Here is a 7,252-nt window from a genome sequence, read left to right on the forward strand (position 1 = left end):
GCTCGCCTCGACTTTAGAGTCCAGTCTTCTTCATTCCACCATAATGCCACGAGCATCCTGTGTGGATAGTGGCTACTGCTGGCACTTGAGTGGCGGTGAGGATCTCAACTTACAGTACCCGGTGATTTTGTCTTGCTACATTTTTTTTTTTTGGTAGGAGTCTTGCTACGTTAGTTGCTATTATGTATCCACCGAATAGATATTGTCCATGAAGTGTTTGATGAAATGTCTGAGCATTCTAAAAGCAACACTGCATGTTCATGTTTATAAACTTATATCCTTGTTAGTTGTATTTTGAGAATGGGAATGCATTACCAAACATAGCCTGAGAGTGCAAAAAAGATAAAGATACAATTTATCTGACACTTTAGGGGTGTCAATAAGAAAATCCCTCTTTTATACATATGTGAAACAATAGTATTTATGCTCGCTTAAGAGAAACCTGTGTTATAGGAGAGAAAAAAGAAAAAAAGTGGGGGGGGGGTGTTACAAATTACTTGGCACCCAAAGTGATGTCATGATCAAAATCCCATCAAGTTTTGCATTGAAAGCATGTGGTAAGGTTCAAAGACAGATAGACATGCGCTGGATGAGGATGACAGCTTCTGAGAGACCTGATGCATGGTGGGTCGAGAACTTGGATCAGTGGGTGTGCATGCCAATGCAAGGATCACTGACAAAACTAGTTCTTGTGCTATTATACCAGCAGTAGGTGGTGGTAGCCGCTGGTCTAGTATTGTACTAACAAGCTGCAAATCATGATCCACTTCAGATTTTAGGGATGTAAGGAGTTCACCAGGGTGCTTTCCCATTCGTACTTCTAATGTAACCACTCCAAAACTGTACACATTGCATTTCTCTGTTATCTTCATTGTGGTTGCAAGTTCTGAAAAAACATAATATAGGAAAGAAGAATAAGCATACAAAGGATATGAAGAAAGAAGAGATTATTTACTTATGGCAGTGTAGGCAAGGGTAAAAGCTTACCTGGAGCAATGTAGCCATAGGTACCAACTGGTGCCGTCCAGTTAGACTCTCCGGCTCTAAGGAACCTTGCAGTCCCAAAATCAGATATTTTAGGCTCAAATTCTGAATCCAACAAAATGTTATTCAGAGATATGTCCCTATGCACAATAGCCGGCCTATAGTCATTGTGCAAGTAAGACAAGGCATGTGCTACATAATGTAGACTGGGATAGGGAGTCTAACCAAGTCTCAACTATAGGATCTTTCTATCAAAATAACCACTGTAAGAAACTTGAGCAGATCAATAACACTTTGTGTAGTTGAGAGAAGAAGAAGATGAGTTAAGGAAGAGGACCTCTTGTGTTTCACACCGCTGAGAGTCAATTGAATCAAACACCAATTCCATCAGCCTTGATCAAACACAAGACAAATCTCCATGTAGAAGACAATAGCAACAACCATTAATTTTTTTATCAAATTCATCTAGGCCTTTAGGAGCCTCATCTTCTTTATTTATAATGTTAATGGGGGAGGGAATTACAAAATAGAAGGTTCCTCAAAAAGGAAACCAAATATTCTTCTAATACAATAGCTACTAAAAACTGAAATTAGAAACTAACTGAAATTAGAAACTAGTTGAAAAAGGAAACTAACTACTAAGGACTTGACTCAATTAATAACTTGACTCATAAGGAAACAAATATAACTCAAATCAAGCCCAACTAGAAAGGAAACTAATGAAAATGGAAACTAACTAGTAATCCCGTACTCAATCTTAGAGCCCCCTTTTTAGACCCATAAAAGTGGTCTATTACACTCAAAACACATGGGATCAAAAGCCTAACATGTATGGAACCCAACCCTAGGCTTATTCCTAATAAAACAAGCCTATTTTGGTAATTAATTTGCATCAACTCTCCCGGTCTTAAAAGAACTCGACTCCGTCGAGTTAGGTCGTGCTCCCAAGATTCCCTTGTAAATCGCTCACCGATGAGGTGGCATATATCTCGAAATAGAAGGGAGCATAACTTCAAGAGGAGGGAGAGTAGGTTGATGTGTCACCGGAGCAAGAGTCAGTCGACGACGTGGCATGTCTGATAATGCATGTGGCCTCATTAAGTACATACGACCTCCTTGCTTCACCTTTATAGTGTTCCGTCCGCCATCATAGAGAATGCCTGCATGTCGCTGCCAAGGTCGCCCTAGAAGAATGTCGCAGTGCGCCAATGAGGTGACCAAGCAGGTGACATGGTACTGTAATGGCCCAAACTGTAGATGTACTCGAACAACTGCAGTGGCCTCTTCTCTAGCTGTGGGTCCAAAACCTCGCACGTGAATCTTCTTGAAAAGCTGCTTCTGTGGAAGGTTGTGTGCTCGAACAAATTCAGCAGATATAAAATTTGCTTCTGCCCCAGTATCAACAATTGCATGAACATCAATAGGGTTGAAGCCATGCAGGAGAGTACCCTTCTGTCTGAACAGAGGAGCCTTATCAACTAGTCTATTCGAAAAAGATGAAAGGCTAGCTGAATGAGCTTCTACATCCTCATTTTCATCATCGATAATATCATTGTCCTCGAGGGGATAAGGATATAAATGAGATTTATCTTCACTCTTCTCTGTTGGCTGCTTCTCTGCTACGTTCACAGAACGAGTCCTGTTGGGACACTTGTTGGAATAGTGACCCTTCTCGCCACAACTATGGCATATGATATTCTTCACCCCAACACTATCCTTGTTGGACTCTGACCTTTTTTCTTCAACTCTGCGAGCTTCAGGCTTCTTTTCCTCCATACGCAGTGGAGGTCTATAAACTGAAGAAGTCTTGAGCATACCCTTCCAATAAATGGACTTCTCTTCAGCTGTCTTGGCATGAGCCGCTGCCACATCAACAGACCTGAAATCAGTGTTAGCCAACTCAAGTCGAATCTCAGTACTTAACCCACTGATATATCGCATCACCCGTTGCTGGTCTGTTTCCTGAAGCCGACACCTTGAAGACAGTTTGTGGAATTCGAGGGTGTAAGAATCCACATCTTTGTTCCCTTATTGCAAGTTAAGTAATTTATGAAACATTACCTTTTCATAATTAAGGGGAACAAATTTTTCAGTCAGGATCTGCTTCATGACCTCCCAATTGATAACGGGTCCAAGTCTTCTGACAAACCTTGCATGTAGTACATCATCCCACCATGAACATGCATACCCAATGAACTTGGTGATGATGAGTTCACACTTCTTCACGTCTGGAAGAGACTTATACGCAAAAATTCTCTCCACTTTGGTAAGCCAATCAAGAAATTCCTCAGGTCCCTTTTCACCACTGAACTCGGGAACCTCAATTTTGATGCCATAATCTCTGTCAGAAAATTGCCGGGTAACATCCTGGGGAACAACTGGATCAGATTGCTGCCTCTGAGGTGTGTCTTCGATCCGTAAAGTGTTGAGCTGAGGGGGTAATGTAGAGGATCCTTCTTCAGCTCGCTTGTCGGACCTCCTCATAAAGGCAATCATCTCTTCCATAAATTTATCAAACTTGGCTTCAGTCCTCTCAAGCCTAGCATCAGTATTCTGTTGGTTCTCGGCTAACTCACGATACAATTTGTGCAACTCAGCATTGGTGATGTGACTTGCCATGGTTAGAAAATTGCAGGAAAATTTGCTCTGATACCACTTAATGTAGACTGGGATAGGGAGTCTAACCAAGTCTCAACTATAGGATCTTTCTATCAAAAGAACCACTATAAGAAACTTGAGCAGATCAATAACACTTTGTGTAGTTGAGAGAAGAAGAAGATGAGTTAAGGAAGAGGACCTCTTGTGTTTCACACCACTGAGAGTCAATTGAATCAAACACCAATTTCATCAGCCTTGATCAAACACAAGACAAATCTCCATGTAGAAGACAATAGCAACAACCATTAATTTTTTTATCAAATTCATCTAGGCCTTTAGGAGCCTCATCTTCTTTATTTATAATGTTAATGGGGGAGGGAATTACAAAATAGAAGGTTCCTCAAAAAGGAAACCAAATATTCTCCTAATACAATAGCTACTAAAAACTGAAATTAGAAACTAACTGAAATTAGAAACTGGTTGAAAAAGGAAACTAACTACTAAGGACTTGACTCAATTAATAACTTGACTCATAAGGAAACAAATATAACTCAAATCAAGCCCAACTAGAAAGGAAACTAATGAAAATGGAAACTAACTAGTAATCCCGTACTCAATCTTAGAGCCCCCTTTTTAGACCCATAAAAGTGGTCTATTACACTCAAAACACATGGGATCAAAAGCCTAACATGTATGGAACCCAACCCTAGGCTTATTCCTAATAAAACAAGCCTATTTTGGTAATTAATTTGCATCACTACACCTTTGATAATCTTCAACCTCATCACCCAGTTGAAGGCCATAGCTTCTTCCTCCTCGTAGAGTAATTTTCTTAAATTTCCTCTTTCCACATACTCGCAGACAAAATACATGAAACCCTTCATTGAACAGAATCCAAACATCTTTACAATATTCCTATGCCGGATTCCTGTCAGTGAATGGATTTCAGACTTAAAATTCTTCTGCCATTCATTCTGAGGAAACCCACTTTCATCTGATGAACATTCATGAAGATGTTTGATGGCAAAGATTTCACCGGTGGGAAGAATTGCTTTGTATACACTCCCTTGTCCACCATCCCCTATGAAAAATGTCTCATCAAAGTTATCTGTAGCAGCCACAATATCCTTGAACTCTACCTTAACATTGTAATTCCATAGTGAGAGTGAGTCCTCTTTTTTTTTTTTGGGTGGATAAACTGAGAATAAATCCTCATTTGCTGAATCATGGCATTCTTTGTTTAGATCTTCTCTGTGACCATGGTGATTGATGAAGACTTCCAACACAATCGATACAAGCAAAATAGTAGTGCAAGGAACGTTAATAGCAATGGTCAGTTTCTGTTTATTATCTTTGCTGCAATTAGTAGATAAAGAGCTGCCACTTCATGGTTCCAAACCTTGTGCACTTTCACCACAAAGACCTGGGTTACCTGCTACTGCGTTGGCCGGAGCTTGCTGAAAAGCCCTAGTATCCAGAAGCCGACCCTCAAGATTGTTATATGATATATCAACATACTGAAGGCTTATCAAACTTTGGAGGGCAGAGGGTATTGAACCAGAGAGTTTGTTATGAGAAAGATTCAGATATTCTAGTGATTTTAAGTTCCCCAGCTGTGATGGTATCTCTCCACTGAGCAAATTTTGACTGAGGTCTAGAAGAGACTGCAAGGACACCAAGTTCCCGAGTTGGAAAGGAATTGTCCCATTTATTTCGTTATCACTGAGATTCAAGAATATTAGTCCTTGACAGTCCCCAAGTTCCTGTGGTATTGGCCCCGTGAGATTGTTTGCCGACAGGTCTAAACTTTGCAGATTTGATAACCTTCCAATGTCTGGTGGTATCGGCCCTGAGAGCCTGTTATCACTCAAATTAAGCTTGTATAGAAGTGAAGATGAGTTGAAGAGCTCTAATGGAATCTTTCCCGTTAGTTGATTTGAAGAAAGGCTGAGGTATTGCAGAAACTCCAACTTTCCAATGTCTGATGGGATATTTCCTGATATCATATTAGAAGATGCTCCAAAGTAAGAGAGCATTGCACACTTTCCCCAATTCAAAGATATTTCACCAAATAATTGGTTACTGCCCAAGTCAATGTACTCAAGATCAGGGTATACCCCAAATGCATTTGTGATGTTTCCATAAAGAAAGTTATGTTCAAGGCGGACTCTGATCAAGCCTGTACAGTTTTTAAGGCTTTCTGGGATTGGCCCATCAAATCTATTTCCATTTGCTCCTAAATAAATCAGCTGTCTTCCTCTACAGAATTGGGGAGGGAGCTTGCCAGAGAAGTTGTTGTAGGAGAAAGTCACATTTATGAGAGAACTAGGGCCAAAATCTTCTGTTATATTACCAGACAGATTGTTATACGCTACAAAGAAGAGACCCAAATTCTGCAAGTGGGTGATTGATGAAGGCAAGTTTCCCTGCAGCATGTTTCCGCTTAAATCCAGAGTTAGTAGGCTTTCCATGTTACCAATATCATCAGGCAGGATCCCGCTGAGCCGGTTATTGGCAAAATTTAGACTAAATACCTTAGATAAATTTCCTATGCTGGGAGAGATGGGACCTGTGAACAAGTTGTCAGCTAGGTGAAACTGTGTTAAATTTAACAAGTTTCAGATCTGAAATGGTATTTGACCTGATAATTGATTCTCACATAAGAACAAAACCCCGAGCTTATGTAGTGCTCCAATTTCAGGAGGGATTGATCCTGTGAAACTATTGTTATGGAGTCGCAAAGAAATGAGTTCAGTCCAGTTGGAGAGAAAATATGGGTGAAGTTCTCCAGATAAGTGATTGTTAGACATTCCAAGCGCAGAAATCTGGGTTAGTGAGACCATGGAAAGAGGCAAGGGACCTGGAAGGTTGTTGTCAGACAGTTCAAGAAAAGTGAGACTGGTGCAAAAGCCAAGCTCATCTGGGATGCTGGAACTGAGGCTTGCATTGCCTAGATTCAGTGTTTGAAGCATCTTGAGTTTTCTTATTGAAGATGGTATTGACCCATGAAGAGGATTATCATGCAATTCTAGAATTGGAGCTTGGTCAGGAGGCCAATTTCATCATGTATTGTCTCATTCAGCATGTTCATTTCCATCTGAAGGCCTTGAAGTTCAGTTAAATTCTTCAGTTGATCTACTGGAATTGGTCTTTCAAACTGATTATTGGTCAGGACAAGGAATTGAAGTTTCTTGAATGTGGCCATTATTTGAAGTGGTATCAGACCATTGAAAAAATTTGATGACAAGTCGAGAAAAGTGAGATTTGGACTTTGATAGATGAATGGTGGGATATCTGATCCAAGAGAGTTGAGACCAAGGTCAAGGTGTGTTTGTGATGCCATGCCTCTAAAACGAATTGGGTCTGGATTCTTTAGATAATTTGCATCCAAATTGAGAAACCATACCTTCTGAAGATTGCTGATCTGATATGGAATTATGCTGCTGAGTGAGTTGTTTGCGAGCCAAAGCAGACGGAATTCCAATAGGTTTCCAACCACCCCAGGGATTGCATTCGTGAAATTGTTGCTACCAAGATTGAGATAAGTGAGTTTACTGAGAGCCCCAATTTTAGTTGGGATTACCCCAACAAGACTGTTGTGGTTGAGATTGAGGGATAAGACTCTGTAATAAGAACAAGGAGTTATATTGAAGTTGGTTTTGTTCACCAT

The 7,252-nt window shown here is 40.3% G+C and overlaps 1 pseudogene; it reads right to left on the reverse strand.

The window, feature by feature from the left end:
- Positions 1 to 521: 521 nt before the first annotated feature.
- On the reverse strand, positions 522 to 7,252 carry LOC122092218 (annotated as a pseudogene).

This window comes from Macadamia integrifolia, chromosome 10, assembly GCF_013358625.1.
Source record: "Macadamia integrifolia cultivar HAES 741 chromosome 10, SCU_Mint_v3, whole genome shotgun sequence".
In the NCBI taxonomy this organism is placed as follows: domain Eukaryota; kingdom Viridiplantae; phylum Streptophyta; class Magnoliopsida; order Proteales; family Proteaceae; genus Macadamia; species Macadamia integrifolia.